The sequence below is a fragment of the Schistocerca gregaria genome, chromosome 1, assembly GCF_023897955.1.
Source record: "Schistocerca gregaria isolate iqSchGreg1 chromosome 1, iqSchGreg1.2, whole genome shotgun sequence".
NCBI lineage: Eukaryota > Metazoa > Arthropoda > Insecta > Orthoptera > Acrididae > Schistocerca > Schistocerca gregaria.
The window spans coordinates 205,073,465-205,098,133 of record NC_064920.1 but is presented as its reverse complement, the minus strand read 5'-3'; the positions used below and the strand labels follow the sequence as shown (position 1 = coordinate 205,098,133).

The 24,669-nt window shown below is 44.2% G+C and overlaps 1 protein-coding gene across 1 annotated transcript in view; it reads right to left on the bottom strand.

The window, feature by feature from the left end:
• Positions 1-24,669, bottom strand: part of LOC126336941 (G protein-coupled receptor kinase 1) — a 1,003,538-nt gene that overhangs the window by 764,319 nt on the left and 214,550 nt on the right. The window lies entirely within an intron of this gene.

Here is a 24,669-nt window from a genome sequence, read left to right as displayed (position 1 = left end):
GCTGACAAACTACTTCGATTTTCATACAGATTATCTACGAAAATATTAGTGTCAGCTATGATTTAGAACAAATTTTTAATATGGTTTTTGTCTCCACCATGTCATAACCATAACCATTGCGGTACTTCGGCCTTCGGTGGCCCTCTCGTGTGTACGGAGACACGAACGAAAGCGTGAAATCAACACGAAATTACAATGGAATCAATACCATTAACTGCTGATGGGCGTAGATATACATCAACGGGGACACTTAAAAATGTGTGCCCCGACCGGGACTCGAACCCAGGATCTCCTGCTTACATGGCAGACGCTCAGTCCATCTGAGCCACCGAGTGCACAGACGATAGTACGACTGCAGGAATTTATCGCCGGCACATTCTCAACTTATAGTCCACACACTACATTCGTAGTGTCACTGCCATTACATGCATTACTCGCGGCAGACAATCCACCGAGTTCAGGCAAATCGTGTGCATCCGCACTGAAGGAGGTCATCAGCCGGTTAGTCTTAAACGATATGAAGATGGCATGTGTTCTTTCGGACATGTCAAAAATACACAAGGAAGTGACGCAACAGCATAATACGCAAAAACTTTCCAGGACTGGGCGAAAAAAAAAACGTCATTGTCCACAACTGCGTCACTCCTGGTTTCGTATAGACTAGCCGCCCACAAGACACGAGATCCGTGTTTTCGACTCATATACTGTGTGTCACAAACTGCGAAAGGCGGTCGCCATGTACATTTGCTTGAAAAATTAATGCTGTTCCTGAAATAACTCATCTACTACAAAACAGAGCTATGTCCACCGCAACCGACGACTGTAATTCGCAGTATAATATCTTTGAAGAAGTGATGTGACGCAATGGTTAAACAGTGACCTCCTACTCGAGAACTCTGATATCATACGCGCACTGCGCATTCTTATTGAGATGTACCATAATTTCTTTGCATCCTATGAATATAATGCGGTAATCACTCGCTCAATGTTAACGCGTCCGATTTATTTACTAATTGCTTTTTCAGGCTCTAATAATCGACTTGAATTGACAATGATCAATTAAGTTGAGCCCTTACACATTGAAATAAATGTACGAAACATACCATGAGGAGAATGGCAAAATACAAGTATTTGCAGATGATAAAAAAGTTGCATGGAAATTTTTCACATAGTCCGTGTGGTAATAACTTATAGAGTTATAGTGGTTTATCTCAAAGCAAACTGTGAAGTGTATACAGGAGCTCAAGTGACATCCTTCTCTCCGCTGGCAACAGCTGAAAGTAGTTGTACTGAACGCCCGGAGAATAATTCCTCCGGTTGTTAGAAAAACATAGGTTAATCTACCGATAACTTTAGAACGTTCAATTTTCATCTGGAGACATTCGTCGAGATAAAAGTTTCGACAATATTAAATTCTTCATAATCACCTAACCCTGTGTGAAGCAATAGTACGGGGAGAAATAGAAAACATTTTACTCGTGTTACTTTCACTCGCATATCAGGCTGCAACAAGTGTGTTCTGTGGTGATAATTTAGAACAATCTACTCAAACCTACGAGAAAGTGAGATTAGTTACAACATTCTATGACGCGTAAAGATATTTGCACTTACGTATCTTAGTCCATAGGAGCATACGAATTCGTATCTGCTGTGAATTGTTTCACTCAATCTCAGGTAACATCTGAATCATGACACCACGTGATGCAACATTCTTTGTAGCCCCGTTTCAAGTATACTCCACAGCCTGGCTTCAGGGAATCACTACGCGAATAATACTATGGCCACAGCATGGGTAACGTTGCTGAACGAGTACCGAGAAGACGTTGCGGAAATGTTCAACTGCATAAATTTTGAGTTTGTTTTAATGTCTTTCTAGATGCTTCACAAACCTGAATCTTTTTGTGTGAAGGATGCCAGTACCCCAGCTCTGTATAGCTAGATCTCGGCTGTACCATTTACATCTCCACTAATGTGCGTCAATTCTACCTCCTCTCTCTTATTTCACTGCCGCTCTCCTCTGTCGAGAATTGCGCCCAAATTCCGAAACTTCAGTACAATAAAGTTGCTTTGGCGCACTAATTTTGACGATGAGTGCAAATGTTGCTTCCGCGTACATTTGTTTTTTCAATACCAGTTTAGTGCGAAGTCACTGATGTTGCAGTATGTGTTTCTGGGGACGAAATTGCGCGGTGCCTGTATTAATTTGTTGAAGCTTGTGAGCTTATCATGCGAGGGAACTACTGAAAACATCCACGAAAGAAGCGGCTTACGAACTACGCATTCGACTGATTCTGGAGAACTGATGGTCATTCTAGAATCCCTTCCAGACTGAGTACAAGAAAGATCAAAAGACTACCGGCGCATTCGGTCACAGATTCGTTTAGTAAGCGCAAATTGTGGCAGGCACTGTCGCAGGCGGCTAAGACGGTGCGAGGCACGGGGCGGAAACAGGCCTTTGCCCTCGCTTTCTTCGTCACGCTTCTGCTCATGGTAAGTGTTTCGCCACCAGCAGACTCCATTGTTAGCCTCGTTGTGCCGTACATTATGTCACTGTTCCCACTCAAAATTTATCCAGCCGCTACTGAAACTGTATTCACACAAATTAAGAAATCTGACCGACTTTATTCCAGAAGTGTCAGTACGCTGAAAGAGTATGGTGATTTAACAGATTTACATTGTTTCCATTTAAACAAGTCAGACTTACAGTGCTGATGCAATTACATTAACGACACTGTTTCCAGAATGGGCCGTACACATCCAGTCTAGATTACGTCACAAATAACACCCGCTTAGCCACCGCAGTCTTGTTGCGCGTATACTTCTCATCAACATATTACCAACTACGCAAAAATGGTGTGCTGCATAAGAGCACAATTTACTACTGAAAGATCGTGAGAGTTCATTCCAAGAAGAGTCGTGTAGGTCTGACGTATTTCCACCAAATACACCTCGCGAAATGGCCACCGTGGGAGAATGAGGGACATTAGAGCTCATACCGACAGCTGACCTCGGGGAGGATCAGTTTGGATTCCGTAGAAATGTTGGAACACGTGAGGCAATACTGACCTTACGACTTATCTTAGAAGAAAGATTAAGAAAAGGCAAACCTACGTTTCTAGCATTTTCTAGACTTAGAGAAAGCTTTTGACAATGTTGACTGGAATACTCTCTTTCAAATTCTAAAGGTGGCAGGGGTAAAATACAGGGAGCGAAAGGCTATTTGTACAGAAACCAGAGGGCAGTCATAAGAGTCGAAGGGCATGAAAGGGAAGCAGTGGTTGGGAAAGGAGTGAGACAGGGTTGTAGCCTCTCCCCGATGTTATTGAATCTGTATATTGAGGAAGCAGTAAAGGAAACAAAAGAAAAATTTGGAGTAGGTATTAAAATTCATGGAGAAGAAGTAAAAACTTTGAGGTTCGCCGATGACATTGTAATTCTGTCAGAGACGGCAAAGGACTTGGAAGAGCAGTTGAACGGAATGGACAGTGTCTTGAAAGGAGGATATAAGATGAACATCAACAAAAGCAAAACGAGGATGAAGGAATGTAGTCAAATTAAATCGGGTGATGCTGAGGGAATTAGATTAGGAAATGAGAAAGTAGTAAAGGAGTTTTGCTATTTAGGAAGTAAAATAACTGATGATGGTCGAAGTAGAGAGGATATAAAATGTAGACTGGCAATAGCAAGGAAAGTGTTTCTGAAGAAGAGAAATTTGTTAACATCAAATATAGATTTATGTATCAGGAAGTCGTTTCTGATAGTATTTGTTTGGAGTGCAGCAATGTATGGAAGTGAAACATGGACGATAAATAGTTTGGACAAGAAGAGAATAGAAGCTTTCGAAATGTGGTGGTACAGAAGAATGCTGAAGATTAGATGGGTAGATCACATAACTAATGAGGAAGTATTGAATAGCATTGGGGAGAAAAGAAGTTTGTGGCACAACTTGACTAGAAGAAGGGATCGGTTGGTAGGACATGTACTGAGGCATCAAGGGATCACCAATTTAGTATTGGAGGGCAGCGTGGAGGGTAAAAATCGTAGAGGGAGACCAAGAGATGAGTACACTAAGCAGATTCAGAAGGATGTAGGTTGCAGTAGGTACAGGGAGATGAAGAAGCTTGCACAGGATAGAGTAACATGGAGAGCTGCATCAGTCTCAGGACTGAAGACAACAACAACGACAACCGACAGCTGTTCTTATCCGCCAGAGGGAAACGATGGTGGTAGCTGCGACAGTGCAGACGATCGCACTGAAACTAACAGCTCCCCTGTTGGGAAGTCTGGTGGAAAGTAGACAATTAACGTACGTGGGAATTTTCTTCTCAATAAACACAGAGCATCAAGAGGTTATAGCAGTCCGCAAATCGACATTAGCAGTAAGGTGTTTGTTGAGTCGCTCGTAGAGTTCCTGTGGGCATCCTCCTGAGAAAGTGAGTTTGGAGCAACTTTTTTGTAGAGATCCAGCGTGGCAGCCTTTTACGGCGCAGCGTCTATCTGGCGCCTGTGACGCCACTGACCGTCTGCCGAGATAGCAGCCGGCCGAGCTGGCACCTCGCCGCCCCGATTCATATAAGGCAATTTCCGGCTCTCCTGCATCAATCACTTCCTTCTGTCGCCACGTGCTGGACTCTTAACGATTTCATTTTAACGTGCTCGCCGGAGAAACGGCCTGGAAATATTATTCACTGCGTCAGTTGGTTTGATAGCAAAAGATTCATGTAGCTAGAAGAGGCGAAAGACATTAAGGGGTGTAGGACGTCAAACGGGCCGACTTGGAGCAGGAGACGCATCACAGGATATTTTAATTTCCAATGTCTATACTTTTACAAATAAATTCATAAAACTTTGTCAGCATCACTAGGAAGCATTCAGGATAGATACTCATTGCAGTGGAAGTTCGAAAGGACAACGAAGTTTTTTTTTTTTTTTTTTACGTGTGAAATTGCATCATTTGTTGCTATAGGTACACTTTTCTTCATAAGTTACAGAGATTCTTCGATGAATTTTGCACATCATACATACCATACTTACAGGTGTATGAAACTCTAAGAGTTTATTTAATTTATGAAAAAACGAATGAGCTGTTATATTTTAAACTTCATGTTTAGAAGAAAACACTAATTTTATAGTTAATTACCTCAATTTTTACCACAGCTTTTAATAGATTTGGAAAATTCTAGAGTTTCATACATCTTTAAGTATGGTTTGTATGCTGTGCAAAATTTATCGGAGCATCTCTCTTACTTATGAAGAAAACTGTACCTATAGAAACAAATGCTGCCATTAGTAAGATAAAAAAAATGAAATTTCACATGTAAAAAAAAAATACTTCGTTATGTTTTCGAACTTCCACTGCTGTGAGTGTGAATTCTGAATCCTTCCTGGTCATGCTGACAAAGTTTTATGAATTTACTTGTAAAAGTATAGACAGTGTAAATTAAAATGTCCTGTGGTGGCTCTCCTGCTGCAAGTCGGCCCGTTTGTCCTCCTACCCCCCTTAAAGGGGTGCAGTAGCTGAGAAGGCAGTTAGCAATCCGTATATAGAGAGTACAGTAAAGGCTGCAGCTAAAGTCAAATTTAAAGATTAATGTTTCGTCGACGGTATTGTAGATTGTCTGGCCTGCGTAGTCCAGTGCGACTGTGGCAGCACAATCCCTACCGGACGGGAGGTTACCCTCAGCTGCTGATCTGCTGTCCCTGGACCGAAAAGGCGTTGGGCTGCCTCTCTCTGCAGGTGTTTCGTAGCCTAACTGAAAACTGAAACAGCGGGAGAGTTACAGAACGTAATAGACTGTAATGACATCAGTTAGGCAGTAAGACACGGGTATGGGAGGTAGTCCTGTTACAAGTTTTCTAACTCCCCGATCTGAGAAATTTGGCACGAAACCATCTTGCTGTAAAATAGGACAAGGTATAATATATGAAATAAAAAGCAGGCAAACGATAGTACGTCCAGGCCCTAGAGAAAGCGAGGAATGGTTGAACGAGAGAACGATAAGAGGTTTGGGGTTGTTTTGGGGGAAGAGACCAAACTGCGAGGTCATCGGTCTCATCGTATTAGGGATGGGCGGGGAAGAAAGTTGGCCGTGCCCTTTCAAAGGAAACATCCCGGCATTTGCCTGGAGCGATTTAGGGAAATCACGGGAAACCTAAATTAGGAATGCCGGATGCGGGATTGAACAGTCGTCCTCCCGAATGCGAGTCCAGTGTGCTAACCACTGCGCCACCTCGCTCTGATAGAACGATAAGAAAACGCTTACCTCATTACTTTGGTGAGGTCGCGATTCAGCGTGCTCGCGATACAAACGGTATAATGGCGCGGTAGCAACCAACGTGATTGCTGCAAATTTCCGAACGCGAACCCTGATAACCTACACGAACGGCCCTAACATAAGGCTGATCACGACGTAATAAGAGACATTGTTTGTCACGAAATAGCAGCATCCTCCGAAATACTAGAGTCCGCCACGTGAAGGCGTCAGAGGCCAGCAACCGGTCCTGTTTGTAAAATCGTGCACCCAACCGTAGGGTCCGTCCGCAGTTAACAGGTAGATCCCCACAGCCAATGTGGGAGGCGGCGGGAAGAAACCGTAGATGCAGCCTCGCCCCGGCGGGCGACACTCACGTTGGGACACCTGTTCGAGCGCGAATTCTCCCAACTAGGGAGAACTGGTACATCTACGACACCGCGTGACTTCGGCTGATTCTAGGATGGCTGGTCAGAGTTAGAAACCGCCTTCTCTATGTAAGGTTAATGTTTTAACCTGTTGTTCCTCGCTCGGTCTAGGCAGCGAAACGGCACCCTGCGGCGAGAAGAGCGAGGAAGTGGGAGAAAGTGATTCTTGTCCGCTGCCGTGCAGCCTGTTCGCGGTCTTACAGCTGCGCACTGCTGCCAATAGGTGTACATAGTTGGCGCATGCGCAGGAACAACTAGTCTGCATCGGATTCCGATGAGCAGCTGGCGGTGCTTGGCTCAGAGCCGAGGTCGCGCGGTCGATCGTAATCAATCCGGCCTGTTACGACTGCGTCGGCTTAGCGCTCGAGCAGTCACAGCCAGTCCCGCACATAACAGGGCAATAAATATGACAGAGCCGGTAACACGAGTAGGAACACTGTGACTCAAATAGCAGCTCCGGTCTGATAAAGACGTATTAGTTCTCTTAACTGGTTTCGTCGGTGTACATCTGCCCACACAACATATCTAATGTTGTGATAACTAACTGACCACTTGAACATGGCGTAAGGCCGAAACCAAAAGGCACAATAAATGCATTTTTTTTTTTTTTTTTTTTTTTTTTGCAACTGCTAAGTAATCGAACTGATAACAGCAGTTGCGGATACCTTACGTCCACGATGAGGAGCACTATCTGACAAAATAATATCCTGACTTGACTGCTTATGGGAAAGTACAGTTACCATCTTTGGCAGATAAATCAAAAATAAACTACTTTAGATCAGAAAGTTTGTGGTGGGAACGTTCAGTTTTCTCTCTACGGACTGTAGAGAGCGTGGACCAGGAATATTTGTATTTTGTGTCGCTGGAACGCAGCAAATTCTCATGACTCACTCGACGGTCACGTTTCTTTCCATTTTATAACTCAAGTAACGTGCAAGTCAGCATTTTGAAACCCAAGAATAATGTTCGGTGCATAGCTAACCTTGTCATTAAATACGAACGGTAGACATGAAACTTCGCTAGTTTATCAAACGGAGTTTAAAAATGCTGTGAGGCTGTTTAAAAAGATTCACTGGTTTCTTGTGAATTTCTTTCTCGTATCTTGTCATGACGGGTTTCGGAATTATCCCATCATGTGATGACGTGATGAATGAACATTTTAATGCATATGGCAGATGGTAGAAGAGCCTTATTATGGCCATTGTAATAAAACGATATCAAGAGTAATAAAATGCAAACCTCCGATACTTACCACAGAATACGTACGTACAATACGACTTTGACATAGTAGTCGTGCATCGTCGACTGAAGTTCCAGCTTCATCAATTAAAAACTGAACGCCAACAAGAAACGTCTCTGTATGTCCATCTTTTCAAAGATGGTTGCGGGAATCGGCTGTTTGCTACAGGATGTCAAATCAAATACCTTCCAGCACCTAATTTTCAAACTTATTTTATTTTATGTGTGTACCAGTTTCGGCAGTTTACTACGTTATCTTCAGACCCCTGACGGACGAGTAAAGGAGATTCACCCTCGGTTGTGGTCGAAACAGGGGCCAGAAGTCATCATCTGACATTGGTCAGCAAATGATGGTTGATGTGGTCACTATAGCCAAAAATTACAGGTAAAAGTATTTGAATGCTGGCCTCTGTTTTGACCACAACCGAGGTGGAATCTCCCTACTCGTCGTTCAAGGGTCTGAAGATGGCGTCGTAAACCGCCGAAACTTGTAGCCAAATAAAATAAGTTTCGAAATTAGGCGGCTGGAAGATGTCTGATTTGACACCCAGAAACGTTACGGCCATAAGACTAGAACCGTTGTGTTACACCGAACTGCCTGCGCTGCACATGTGAGCGCTGGAGGACAAGTATGTGAGCTGAGCGCCACGACTTCGTGTGGCTTCTACTGGTGATACGCTCACAGGGAACGTTCACGTCAGTGGCACAATCTCTGTAATCATAATTAAGAGGCCCACTTACCAAGAGCGTACCCAGTATTTGACACTGGAATAGGGGACGCAATCCAGTTTCGTGGAAAAGTAATTGTAGCGGAAACGAAGCACACTTTCTAACAAAATAAATCTCAGATTATTGCAGACTGTTTATTAATCGACAAACTTAGCAATGTAACTATATGGTAGATATAACGTGCCTCCATTTGTTTAACCGGGAATGTGTAGTGCTTATGATGTTTTCAGTTATTATTTTGCTATCACGCAAATAATATTCAAATGCATGCAAATACTTTCTATATCTACGTTTTTGTAGTTCTTTAAACTGGCCGGTAACACGAGAAAAAAACATCGCGAACGGAAGTGAGCCTTGCATGACTCATGTTCCCGCCTTCATGTATTTTAACATATTTCCACCTCACTACGTTAATTTAAATTACTACTTTCACTGAGTTGCTGCTTTGCCTGATTGTCACCGGCGCTAGCTGCGCGTATCGATATATCCCCTCTCGTAGTATCTTTGCTCGACTGGTATTATTTCCCGATCGTTGTCTGTCGCAGGCGAGTTCGGGCTGCCAGTCAGTTGGAACGCGTCTGGAGCGCAGTCTGGACCTGTCAGTCCGGGAGTTGCAATGCGGAGCTAGTGCAGTCGGGTTGGAGCAGCAGTGAGGTCTGCGTCGACATGGCTCGCCCGACCATTACCGCCACGCATCACTTGAGCCGGGCCATGGTCTTGGTGGATGGTCGGTCGGTCGGTCGGTCGGTCGTCCTACCGGACGACGCGTTTTGCCTCCGATCGTTCATGAGTCGGCTGTGTGTGTGTGTGTGTGTGTGTGTGTGTGTGTGTGTGTGTGTGTGTGTGTGTGTGCGCGCGCGCGCGCACGCGCATCCACTCCCGATTTGTCTTCGTGTGTGCTTATTTACTGTTGGGTATCGTTCAGGTCTTCGTGCAGTTTTTGTCAGGTTGTGTGTGTAGTTGGCGTTATTTCCACTGACGACCATTTTATATGTTGTCGGCATTCTGAGGGGAGTCGTTCGGTTGCTGAGGACCAGGAAGGGTATCTCTGCGCGGTGCAGTCGGCTGTGTCAGCAGGTGGTTCCTGCGCAATGTCTGAGTGTGTGTGGCGCTGTCCGATCGCTAAGAGCTTCGTGGTTCACCGACCCAGGACAAAGTTGAGTAGTACCCAAGCCACGTTCGTTCACGTTGTGTGGTTCGTTTCAGCGGTTCGCTGTTGGGGAGGTTTTCCTGTGAGCAACACCGAGTGATAAAATTGCTGAAATTTAGGCGCCACGCAGTGGAATTACCTACATTGGTCGACTACAATTCAAGTGCACCACCGGAATTTTCTGCCTTGTGGCCGTTAGTGTCCTTTCCTCACCTGTTGTCGGTGTGTAGTTCTGACAGCTTAATACATATACACATTTTATTGTCGATAATGACGCCCATAACATTTTGTGTCTGAATGCTCATGTACCGATTGGTGGCAAGCAAGTCGTTTGTCGGTCGGTCCGTGGCTGTCGCCTGGTTGGGTTCCGACGGATCAAATGTAGTTGGGCTCACCACCTGTCTCACCTAAGTGAACGATAGCAGACTGTCCACATATTTGATAACCTCTCGCTGAAAAATATAGACAAATACGGACATCTATTGAGGCGTGACCCTGGAAGAGGAGGGGGTGAGCTGTTCCTTAATCCTTAACACACGACCAATTACATGGTGTGCAGTAGCGGAAACGACATGCAGATTCGATGAATGTGCAAACTGTTCTACAGCCAGATCTATACTCTGAAATCCGCTTTATGGCATGCAGCAATGTCACTTCCTCCCTTTCTTGTTCCGTGACCAACTTTCTGCGGGGAGGATGATTGTTGGTTAGCCACAGTGTGAGCTCGAATCTCTCTAACTTTACCTTCTTGGTCTCTTGCCTACTTATGAGGGGCGTCATATTTGTTGACTCTTCATGGAAAATTCGCTCTCAGAATTTTAAATGTACACGACACCATAATCCACGTCGCCTGTTGCGTCTGCTGCTGGACTTGAATTCGCAACTCCGTGACGCTTTCACATGCACTAAATCATCCAGTTTCCGCTCTTAATCCTATGCGGTATGAATGGCAGATTCACGAGCAATATTCAATTAGTGATCGAACGAGTATTCTGTAACCTACCTCTTCCGCGGATGCACTGTTTTTCCTGTGGATTCTTCCAAAGAATGTGTGTGGCGTCTGCCTCACCTGCGATGCCGGAATGACACTCTCTGCTTTGCTTCGGGTTGTACAGTGAAGCTCGAAAATACGCGAGGGACGAACGAGAGAAGAAGCGACTATAATCCGATTAAAATGACTTCGCGTTGACGTCCGTCACTTGCCTCTACAGCGTTGCCACATCGGCTGCCGGCTACCGCTTGGTTGCAGCCGACACACACATACGGCGCGTCACTTTACGAATGCAGTTAACATGTAAAGCGGAGCAATGTTGGGCCGCCGCGAGGCGTGACAGAAACAAGAGATGCTCTGTCGACAGCTGATTTTAAGTGATCATTGACTGAATTCCGACAAACGTCGGGTTTTGTAGCCCTGAATTTAAACTCACGTCGTAGTTTAACCACATCGTGATGTGCAATGTATCCGAGAAAACGGCGATCAACAATGTGCGGCGTAAATGAGACCACGATCGCTTTGTTCATGACTTAAGGCTAACACCTACGAGCAAACTCAAGTCAGAAAAATTTCAGTTTCAGGGGTAAAAGCAAACTCTAATTTCTCGCTGCGAGTGGTTACCTGAAATTACCCTCATACTGGCTACACGAGCTGCCGCGTTACCAGCCGATGAGAAGCCCTGGTTGGCGCTTGGCTGCGGACTATTGGCAGATTTAAAACGAAAAAGAGTGCTAGGAAGAAAATAATAGCAAGTAAAAAAGTCAGTACGGTGATGAAAATTGTGCAGCCAAGTACTGTAAACTAAAAATAAACATTTAAGCAAATTAATTAAATAAAAATAATAAAAAATGGTTCAAATGGCTTTGAGCACTATGGGACTTAACATGAGGTCACCAGTCCCCTAGAACTTAGAACTACTTAAACCTAACTAACCTAAGGACATCATCCACATCCATGCCCGAGGCAGGATTCGAACCTGCGACCGTAGGGGTCGCGCGGTTCCAGACTGAAGCGCCTAGAACAGCACGGCCACTGCGGCCGGCAAAAATAATAAAGTCTTTTGGTTAGATAGAGGAAAAAAACCGTCTTGAGTTGGCGAGGTTCGAACATACGACCTTCCACACGCCACGTTAGTGCGTTGCCCACTGTGCCACGCCATTACATTGCGAAAATATTTATGACTTTGATGACCCAGTAGAAACAAATAATTGTAGTCTTCACGCAATGTTGAAATGGTTCAAATGGCTCTGAGCACTATGGGACTCAACTGCTGTGGTCATTAGTCCCCTAGAACTTAGAACTACTTAAACCTAACCAACCTAAGGACACCACATACATCCATGCCCGAGGCAGGATTCGAACCTGCGACCGAAGCAGTCGCACGGTTCCGGACTGCGCGCCTAGAACTCACGCAATGTTAGGCGAAGCTTATCTAGTGTAAAGCCGATCTCTGTGATTATAATAACTGTTCATGGGACGTTAAACAGCGTCTTGTGCGGAAGGATCAAGGAGTGTTTGGTTAGTGTTGTGTGTGTGTGTGTGTGTGTGTGTGTGTGTGTGTGTGTGTGTGTGTGTGTAGGGGGGGGGGGGTGTTTTTGGTGCGGTGATCATGTTTGATGAAATACGAAATAAAGGGCCCACACCCAGTATTCGGGATACAATCACAACAAGAAAGAAAGCCAGACAAGGAATTGTCAGTTAACTGACTCTTGTAGCAATTTGGCAACGGCGAACGGTTCGTGCATCATGTAGACGCTCTTCACCGCAAGAAAGCTGCTCGAACGCGGGAAGTGTCACCTATCAAGTAATTTTAATCGAACTACGGTACAGGTTACTGCGTCCTAGACGTGGCGTGTACACTTGCCGATAAGCGGCACAGCCTGCTAGACCACGTGCTTACTGGCTGTTTTGCACGCAGAGATGGCGACGACGCCTACTCTCTGCCGCATCCGTTCACTCCAGGCTGAAGGGAGGGAGGGAGAGCTCTGCCTGCCCGCCTGGATAACGAAGTGGCTGGCGGTAGCCCCAGGCATGGGTCGGCACGCCGCGCCGGGGAGTCACGTTCGCGGTATCTGCGCGTCACCGCGCTACGGGGAAGCGAGGCGGGCTGCGCTACACACCTGCTGCTCCCGCTGACTGGCAGGTCCATTTGCGTGCCAAGGGAAACTACGACGCGGCCGGAAGGAACTCGTTTACCAAGTTTCTTTCCCCGTAACTTACACTCGGAGAACCCTAGAGCTGGGCAATCCCACAGTTGCGAAGTTGATTCCAACGTGTTCTACAGAACTGACGTATTGGAATATCATATCCTAGGAACAGGGTCTCCTGTTTTACATCGGGAATCGGCTTGTGTCAACAGCTTTGAGGATCAGAATAAGAATAGTTGTTCAGTTTTTACACAAAAAGAATGTTGCTTTCAAATTTGTATTTAACGATATTTCGTATCTGCATTAACATATCCTATCGAATTTCGCTACAGGCGAAGCGCACACACATCAGGCCACCGATTGTGTTTATCTTTCGCACGGTTTTAGTAACAAATGCTGCTCTAGTACGATGCACTCCTAAAGCGTCTGCGAAAACTAGTTCCAAAGTTTTACAAGCCTGCTGAATAAAACACAACGGCACAGCCGTCTAATGGCAGCGTTTGCGCGGCCTTCTAAGGCGAAACTTCGAACTGCGTTCGAGTCTCGACAAGTTTTTTCGAAGCTCTTTCCACATACTTCTACCGCTACGAAGATTTATGTTTCTTCGGAAATTACCAGTAACAATAATAAGAATATAAATTCGTGATGCATTGAAGATTACTTTATCGATATATTCACCTGCATACTAAAGTTTTTGCAGTGAAACTATTAACCTTATACCTATTCGTCATCATTGGTAGGCCGACATAATTGGGAATATCTACAATATTGTGTTGATGCTTACGTTCGTAACGTTTTTCCATAACTTTAACAGATACACATAACAGAGACTTCAGTGATCAATAATATACAGGTTGAGTCACTAACTACTGCCACGAAAAGTAACTCCGAAAGTTTAATAGGAGCTGAAAAGTTTGTGGGACAAAGTTTGCATGGGACAACGGGAGCCATAATATGACGTTGAATTTTTGTTGCTAGGTGGGGTCGCTTCAAAGATATGATGGTCAACTTTGTTTCTTAAAATGGGATGCTATAGTTTCAAACTTATTTTCTGACAGTGGCTATCGAGACGAACCCAATGATATGTAACAGTAAGGTCTTTGAAGGTCAAATGAAGGTCACAAAGGTGGCATGAACGTCCATTTACAAAAGGTGTTCGAAATGATGACCATTGGTATCAATGCAGTGCTGCAACATTCTTATCATGGAGTGAGTGGTATTCCTTATCACATCGCCACGTATCGAAGCACATGCTATGACAAATCTTCAGGTGTAGGTCGAACATCTTTACGAATCCGCACAAGAAAAATATCCAGAGGCGTCAAGTCTGGCGAACGAGCTGGCTACGACACATCTCCTCTGCGTCCAATACAACGATTTGGGAAATGTCTCTACAACTCATTTCTAACCATCGGCGAAAAATGTGCCGGACACCCATCATGTTGATACCACATTCGGTTCCTTGTTCCTAAAGGTATTTCTTCCAATACCAGACCTAATGTTTCTTGCAGGAATGTGGTGTACTTCGTACCATTAAGACTTCCTTCGATGAAATAGGGGCCTATAATTCTGTCCTCCAGAATCTCACACCATACATATACCGACCACGGTTTTTGGTGTGCAACTTATTGCAGCCAACATGGATTTTCAGTTGCCCAATAATGCATGTTATGCAAACTAACATTTCCATGGTTCGTGAATGTAGCCTCGTTAGTAAATAAAATCAAATTAATAAAGGTGTCGCCGGCCGGTGTGGCCATGCGGTTCTAGGCGCTTCAGTCTGGAACTGCGTGACCGCTACGGTCGCAGGTTCGAATCCTGCCTCGGGCATGGATGTGTGTGACGTCCTTAAGTTGGTTAGGTTTAAGTAGTTCTAAGTTCTAGGGGACTGATGACCACAGATGTTAAGTCCCATAGTGCTCAGAGCCATTTGAACCAATAAATGTGTCATCCCTCTCAATCTAAAGTTGAGCCCATCGGCAGAGTTCAATGCGACGCTTACAATCCGTACCAGTTAATCCTTGGTGGAGACTGATATGGTAAGGATGATATTTATGGCGATGAAGAACACGAACACTACTCTGGCTCATGCCAGATTCCCTTGCGATTTGACGCGAACTAACACAAGGATCTCCAAACACACCGGCAAGAGTATCAATTTCCGTTTCCTCGTTAGTTACTTTCCTTTGCCGGATATGTTTTCATGCGTTAAAGATCCAGTTGTTCTCAATTTATCGTACACATATTTAAATGTACAACGTGTAGGGTGAGTGCATTGAGAATATCTTTCAGCATATGTCTCTTGCTCTCAGTGAATTTCGTTGGCATTCTCCGTGCATGAGAAGCCTATCGACTTCCTTCTTCGAAAGAATACATCATTCACATTCGCTTGATTCGATGATACTAGTCCTACCGCTCCTATTAGTGTTGTATTCCGAAATGACGTTTACATGTCAATGAAACATTAGATGGATACGCCGTATTCGGCGAATATTTACTACTTGCACGACATACGAGGGAGAACTGTCAGAGCATGTGCTTCGATAAGTGCCTAAGTTATAAGGAATACCACTCACTCCATGATAAGAAGATTGCAGCACTGCACTGATAAAAATGGTCACCACTTCGAACACCTTCTTTAAATGGACTTATTTTTGACCTTTATTGACGTACAAACCTTACTGTTACACATCGTTGTATTCGTCTCGATAGCCGCTATCAGAAAATAAGTACCCAACTATAGCATCTCATAAAAAAACCTTCATATCTCTGACGCGACCCCACCAGCAACAAAAAACCAATGTCATATTATGGCCCCCGTTGTCCCATGCAACATTTGTCCCACAAACTTTTCAGCTACTATTATACTTTCGGAGTTATTCTAGGCGGCAATAGTTAGTGACTCACCCTGTATTCTCCTTAACTTCTTATAACAGTCTGCCAACGCCGAAGTAACTCAGGTATGGATCTGAGAGCCCAAGATCACGTGAATAAGATGGATGGGGAATGACTTCCCAACCCAACTCCTGTATGAAGGCGGGCAGTATCGTGATGTTTTTCAGGTAGTTGTTCTTGGATTGCGTCTGCAAGACATCTCAGTTGTTGGCAATAAATGTCAGCAGTGATGGTTACACTTCGGGGAAGCAATTCGTAGTACACCACGCCGTTGCTGTTCCACCAGACGCGTAGCATTATCTTTTGTGGATACGCGCGGGTCTTAGTACGGGGAGTCGCTTCTTTGATTGGGCTCAATCATTCCTTTTTTCTCCCTACGTTAGCATAAAAACAGCATGTTTCGTCACCAGTAGCGATACACAGGATAGAAATGGGCAGCGTTGTTCACAAGCTAACTGATGACGAGCGAACAGAGATGCACATATGGCCACCCGCTGATTTTTGTGATTTTGGCTAAGAGCATGCGATACCGACACACCCGGATTGTGAACCTTTCCCACTGCATGCAATATCGCACGATGGCGGAATGACCACAGTTCATCAAATTTGCCAGTTCTCGAGTACATTGCCGTGGATCCTTGAGGATTAATATGTTTAAACGATCTTCATCAAATCCCGGAGGTCTTCCCGAACGTTAAGTGTTACTACTCTCAAAACGACGAAACCATTTTCTTACCGTGCGCTGTCCAAAGTCATTATCCCTACACACGCCGCAAATGTTCGTGGCTGCCTCCGCTGCTGTCACTCCTCTATTGAACTCAAAGAAAAGAACACGGTGGAAACATTCCTATCTCTGCACTTGGCACACCATTTCTTTAGCGTCTACATTTCCGCTATGACAAAATGTAAACCCTAATATCAACAGTGAACTACAAATGAAAAATGACAACTGATAAATAAAACCATAGCAGCCGGAATACAGCATACAAAACAAAAACGCTACGAATTTAATGCACCAAGCTAATAAAAGCGTGGATAAAAAAACTAGCAACAAGCATATGTTATGAATGAATATTACTTTTGTAAATAACGTAACGGAAAACACCTCTTTATCGCTGAAAGAGAATGGCAATTCGTTTTTTGATATAAGCCGCGTGTATATTTCAGTACAGGCACAAATGCCGGTGTTGTTAATTCCGGCAGCACGAGGGAGTGAAGCGTATGACAATCGTCACCGGTTAATACTTCTCTCTGGCTCTGGAACTACGCAACAAAAAAAAAAAAAAGGCCCACTGCCATCTTTCCACGAAATTTTTGACTCTGCGAGTGTAGTATACATCGCAAGGATGAACATTTGGTGTTTTAATCTTCAGCGTGCACGTTGATCGTGCGTTTTCATCTTTAAAGATTTCTTCATACAATAGTGGATTCATTGTTGAATAGACACAGGTGTTTCGTGAAGACTAGGAAAAAATAACCACAGCAGATGATCGCTGCACGGACAGACGTGTATTCCCGCCGCTTCAGCCGGTTAGGCTAACGCCGGTGCTCGAGGGCTGCAGCTCTAGTAAGGTATTTAGAGGCTCCTGAAAACTCGAACTCAATTTGTAGCGAACGCTTGACAAGTGCATTGAACAGCAGTAGCATTTGTTATAGCTAAGTATGTAGAACAATAATGCGGACAACAGCACAATCGGGAAATCGTTGGATGAATTGTTCCTTTAATTTAAAGAACTGATTAACTTATTTTGAAAAAAAGTTCTGATGAAAATGGTAAAGTTGTTTCATTTTCAGTTTAATTCCAAAATTCTTTCTTTAAATTCTGTGCCAACACAAAAAGATCAGAATGTTATTTTACCTATAAATAAAATTGAATAAAATTATGAATTTTAAATTAACATTAACTTTAATCTTTTTGCGGAATAGTTTCCTCAAAACCACGCAACAAAAAACCTATAGCAAAGAAAGCACGCTATTCCAGGAAGTTTATTTAGTTTCATGTAAAAAGCGAAATGCTATTTGAAAACCAAACTTCACCAGCGACTGTAGCCTTGCTTCATTTCGATAGAACTATTTTATTTAGAGACGCATCAGATTGGAAGTTACGTTACGAGTTTAGCTGATTGCGTGGCTGAAGCGTACGGCACCCATCGCAGCTATGCTTAACTTTTGCATGAGTGTACGATTCCTTTCGCTTCTCAAAGTCTAAGTTCTCGATTCTGCCCATTACGAGAGTATACTAATCTTTGGCTGTGCCCGGTGGACCATGGGGTTCATTCTCGTTTGTCATCCAGCAGTACATACTGACCAATCAAATGCTGACATTTTCCTCTTACTGTGCCTGCCTTCTCAGCTGTGTTCCTCAGTTTCTTTGTATATAAAACGTGCCTCGCGTAACACTACCAATCAATGATCAATTTCAGTCCGTTTTTCTAACAAATGTGACCTTACCTAAGATCTAAACTTCTGTTATTTGTTGTGTCAATGGAATTTTAAGACTTATTCATATTGCGCCATAAGGAGCGTATTACAAAGCCAAAGAGACGATTCCGAAAACAACGCAAAAAAGAAGAGGTACAGGAGGAACGCTTTATTGAACGTTTCTACACTTTGGAACCACACTTCTAAAACAAAAACAAGTAGATAAACCGAAATTTAAAGTAGTATGAGATGAGAGAGGGAGGAAAACCTGTGAGACGATATTTCGAACATGGCGACCATTTTGAAAGCCGCCATATTGGCTGCAACTCTTAATTTTCAAATGAAAAGGTGCTCAGTATGTCATATCGAACAGATGGAGGAAAACAACGGTGCCTTTCCTTTGAGCATAGCTTCACTCATTCTCGAGTTACATTTCTTCCCTATAGATGACGTGAAATCTGATATCAGGAACAGAAGCCGAACACATTGCAATTATCCTGAAAGTAGGAGACTGGAGTATTCATGTTATCCCAACGCATTTCAAACAACGACACCCAGAAAGACCACCCATTACCCAACGTGTGGTTGTGAAACTACTCGCGAAATTCCGTGAAATTGGCTGTCTCAAGCAAACGGAAAGATGGGCTATCGAAAACGGCTACTGACGAAACATCATCAACCACGGCACCGTTAAGTAAGAGTACCGAAAGCAGTATCCCGCGAATTTATCAGGAAACTGATCCGTCATACATCACCAATTATGAGAATTTTTGGCCACAGTAACGCCACGTAACTCCATAGCCAATCAAGCCACCTTCTGATGAAGGCACCACATTTTTCTCCTGCAATTCTTTACCTGCCTGGTATCACACGACTCCTTTACACACAAATTAGAAGTTACATCCAACATGGCGGCTTATAAAACGGCAGCTAGGCTGGCAAAACAGCTTCACTGGTTTTCCCCCCTCCCCTACCTCCTACTACTTGAATTTAAGTTTCTATTTATCTACTTGTTTTTGTTTCAAAAGAGTGGTTCCGCGCCTATGGACCAGCCCGTATACAAATTTTCCGAAATGCTTATGGAAGTACGAGTCTAAATTGTACACTTGCACTGCTAACATTTTTATAGGCGTAGTTATAGTACACTGCGTCACACATGTATATTAATCACGTCACCTAAAACACGTTTCCGAAGCAGCAATGAACCATTTCACATCTCGGCTGCTGGAACTGGCGGCTAGCTACCGTATGGTGCGTTTTCGAGATTGTACCTCGCTGATTCAAATCCCCCTTGCGTCTTCCTTAAGGCGGCTATAAGCCTGGCGATTAATACCGCCTGCTAGTAGCTCAAGGCTTCTATAAACAAGTGGGATTAGATATCCCCGTAGGAAATAAGCTAGAGGACGGAGGTCGGATGTCGCGACACGCCAGGAAATGACTTTTCCTCCTCCAATACGGCGGCCGGGAAATGCCATTGATCTAGTTGCGAAATGTTCCCACATAAGGCAGTTGCGGCTTCGTCATCGTGGAGCCTCGGTTTCTCGCAGATGCCTAAGCGTATTTTCTTCAACAACTCAGACAAAGTATGAGATACATGTACACTATGTGATCAAAAGTATCCGGACACTCCCCAAAACATAAGTTTTTCACATTAGGTGCATTGTGCTGCCATCTACTGCCAGGAACTCCATATCAGCGACCTCAGTAGTCATTTGACATCGCGAGAGAGCAGAATGGGGCGCTCCGCGAAACTCACGAATTGCCAACGAGGTCTGGTGACTGTGTGTCACTTGTGTCATACGGCTGTATGCGAGATTTCCACACTCCTAAAGATCCCTAGGTCCACTGTTTCCGAGGTGATAGTGAAGTGGAAACATGAAGGGACACGTACAGCACAAAAGCGTACAGGACGACCTCGTCTGTTGACTGACAGAGACCGGTGACAGTTGAAGAGGGTCGTAATGTGTAATTGGCAGACATCTAACCATACCATCAAACAGGAATTCCAAACTGCATCACGATCCACTGCAAGTACTATAACAGTTATGCTGGAGGTGAGAAAACTTGGATATCATGGTCGGGCTGCTGCTCATTAGCCACACATCACGCCGATAAATGCCAAACGACGCCTCACTTGGTTTAAGTAGCGTAAACATTGGACGATTCAACAGTGGAAAAACGTTGTGTGGTGTGACGAATCACGGTACACAATGTAGCGATCCGATGGCAGGGTGTGGGTACGGCGAATTCCCCGGTGAACGTCATCTGCCAGCGTTTGAGGTGCCCACAGTAAAATTCGGAGGCAGTGTTATGGTGTGGTCGTGTTTTTCATGGAGGGGGCTTGAACCCCTTATTTTGCGTGGCACTATCACAGCACAGGCCTACATTGATGCTTTAAGCACCTCTTCTTGTTTTCCACAGTTGAAGAGCAATTCGGAGATGGCGATTGCATCTTTCAACACGATCGAGCACCTGTTGATAACGCACGGCCTGTGTGTGTGTGTGGGGGGGGGGGGGGGGGGGGTGGGGGTGACACACGACAGTAACACCCCTGTAATGGACTGGCCTGCACAGAGTCCTGACCTGATTCCTTTGTAATGCTTTGGAACGCCGACTTCGTGCCAGGCCTCACCTACACCGACAATCGACACCTCACCTCAGTGCAGCACTCCGTGAAGAATGGGCTGCCATTCCGCAAGAAACCTTTCAGCACCTGATTGAACGTATACCTGCGACAGTGGAAGCTTTCATCAAGGCTAAAGGTGGGCCAACACCATATTGAATTTCGGTATTACCGATGGATGGCGCCTCGAACTTGCAAGTCGTTTCCAGCCAGGTGTCCGGATACTTTTCATCACATAGTGTATATTACTAACGTGTAAGCTTAACTAGCCTAGTGATAACATAAATGGGGTAATATGCTGCACTGTCCACAGAGCCAGTTGGCATGTTAGTTTCATAAAATGTTGCGACTTGTTGGTCTTTTCCATTTGCAAGCACGATACAACTTGACGCGTTTCGGTCTATGCCATCATCAGAAACATTTAAAACTATATCAACACATGGTATCTCGTCAAATTTCTTTGTACCCACACGTGCCACGGACTATTCCTGCCTTTTCTGTTAGGCTACAAGGCTTAATTACCTCAAAATATAGACGGATTTTTTGTTATTACAGTACCTTTAAGTATACACAAGAACACTAGCAGTTACAACAAAATAATTGTTCGTGTAGTGCACACGATGGGGAAGAATTTGAATAATTTAGCACCACTGGACAACGATGCAGAAAAAAGCTAAAGCTAGCATATGTCTACATTTTGTCTTTGATGCACTTTTGTTTCTAAATATCGTTCTTTATGCAGTGTACGTTCGCTTGCCTCTTTACTTCTGACAATTCTCGTTTTAACTAATTAGCAAGATAACCTTAGGTCTATAACAACTGTTTTCCTTCTTTGTAGTTACTGGAAGAAACATAAACGCCACGTATCTATGGTGCATCTTCATACACGTGAACCAAGATTTCTTGACAGCAAGTGAAGATCTACAGATAAAAGGTTGTTGCCTCCAGTATCGTTACTTAGAGGATAGTGTGATACAACAGCGGCATATCTACATCCGCTTCTGCCTGTCTTCTTCCTATTACATGCTGACGTTTGATTTTATGCGGGAATAACGAGGAGAAAGTACGAAAGTAATTACATGCATGGGTATAAGTTGCCCGAGATTATGCACTAACATTCAGTGTAAAGAAATTTGAGCTGCTGATCACAACAAGAACAGTAAACGTGACACTGTAACGAGCGAGGTGGCGCATTGGTTAGCACACTGGACTCGCATTCGGAAGGACAACGATTCAAACCCGCGTCCAGCCACCCTGATTTAGGTTTCCCATGATTTCCCTAAATAGCTTCAGACAAATGCTGGGACGGTTCCTTTGACAGGGCATGGCCGACATCCTTTCCCACCCTTCCCTAACCCGACGGGGTCGATAACCCAACTGTTTGGTCCCCTCACCCAAGTCAACCGACCGACCATGACACTGGGAGATGCGTAGCTGAAAACGGTAGAAAGTTTCCAAGCACTTTGGGAGTATAAACAGAAAGAGTGAAGAAATGACAGTGAGATAAGTGACATTACAAGGTAAGCTGACAGCTTTACGAGTACCCTGACGGCAGTGACATGAAACAAAGTAGTTGAAGACGGAAAAGTGCGAACTGGAGGGATGAAGTTTTCGAGAAGTCGCATAGGTGTAAGAAAAAAATGTTCAAATGTGTGTGAAATCTTATGGGATTTACCTGCTAAGGTCATCAATTCCTAAGCTTACACACTACTTAACCTGAAGTACCCTAAGGACAAACACACACACACACACACACACACACACACACACACACACACACACACGCCCGAGGGAGAACTCGACCCTCCGCCGGGACCAGCCGCGCAGTCCATGACTGCAGCGCCTCAAACCGCTCGGCTAATCATGCGCGCCATAGGTGTAAGAAAAATGGATAAGATGACAAATGAATTCGTTAGGGGTATAATATACGAGGCATCACTACAAGAGTGGATGGAGGGAAAAAAATAGTAAGGCATATAAACAGAAGGGATGAGAAGACGTCGATGAAGATGCAAGAGATGAAGACGGTGAGCAGGAGACCGAGGGGAAGACAGGTATAATTGGCTAAAAGTAGAGGAAGAAAGCATTCGGAAGGAAGGGGACGAGTGGGAAAGAGTAACGACAGAGAAGAGCTGAGGAGACCAGAGAAGATGGAGAGGCTTGTGTCGCAAACAGACCCTGCCAGTTGCGGGAAACTGTACACCATGATGATTATGATGAGAGGATACGACCCACGTCTCATTAGAAAACTTATGCCTCTACTTAATACAGTGCAGTTTCATTCTTTCACAAATATCTAGCAACAATTCGTAAACATGACGGGTAGTGTTCTTATTGTTTCTTTGTTTCTTTCTTTCTTTCTTTCTTACGTGCCGTTTCTCCAAGATTTTAATTTATTTTGATTCACAATGTGGTAATAAAAACTTGCCTCACCTAACATCCCCTTTTCCGCAACTAGCAGCATGCAGTTCTCCACCAAGCAATTACATCGACAAGATACAGTACCAAAATTACCAACGAAGTTGTTCTTTGCAAATGCCCCTGTTCATATGCTTAAGATGTACTGTAGTTTCACATCCATGTACGAGTGGAGTAGTTGCAATCAGTAGTTCGTACATAAAAACTGGATCATCAGGATTCTATTATCACCCACCCTCTCTCCATAGACAGGTTTTTTTTTCCCGTTCCACCGCTAGGCCAGTGTTCTTGTCCGTCGTGTGGCCGTCACGGGATATTGTCTGCTACACAGCGACCGGCGTAATATTAAAATCTTTCATTCCAGCAGCCAGGAGATTAGCGTCCGCTGTTGTGGATGATTGCATTCGCATTAATCTGAGGCGGGGCCCACGCTGAGCACCGCACTGTCTGTTCATAGCAGTACTTCCGTTGTACTCTTTCTCTCTGCCAATGCAGATTTAGAGCAGCAAATTAGGTTTCATTTTGTTCCGCAAATCACCACACGCCAATGGCCTACAGATTGCTTCGTACAATCCTGACCAGTCCGTGAGCTTTGTTCGCCTTTAATACCCGAACCGTCCACGAAATGTTTTATACGGAGATAAAAATGCATCACTGATGTCTACTACTTTTTTTATTGCTGGCAATAATAATAATTCTTCACAACAACGGGAGCATGGTAAAACGTATTTGTGCTCACGCGATCTTGCATTACTTAAATTGCCTCTTTGTTGTCTATAATCTATTTCGTTTCTATCTAGATCTTTGTTACATAGACGCATAAAATTAGCTACGTTTATTTATATTTACAGGTAATATTTTTTTATATTTTTGTACTGTTTTCAGTTATTCATTTATTTTACGTGTGAATCGATGGCTTCAAGAGGATTTCTTGAATCACGTGACAACTGTTATTACCACTCTTTTTTAGCTGATATTTTCCGCTTCCTGAAAATTCGTTAAATGACCATGATGAGGAAAGATTTAGACGCTCGATAGTCGGTTTGTACATGTGAGCATGGCTGAAACAAAATACCTTGGCAGCCGTCAGCAGGGGATGAAGGGCCGTCGTTACTGGCTATAACCCCCCCCCCCCCCCCCCCCCCTCCTGCTGCTAGAGTAGAACTCATCGCTTGACAGGGTTCTGCACACACCTACAAAACAGGCAACGCAGAAACAGTCGCTGATAACTGACGCCTGTTCCCTACTTTTCGACTAGCTAAACATCAGTCACACACAGCCTGACAAAAAGGTCAAGCATCCAGAAGATGTTGTCGGGTGTCAACGTAACTTCGTAAACTTAAACACAATCGGCAGGTATGTAGAGTGATTACG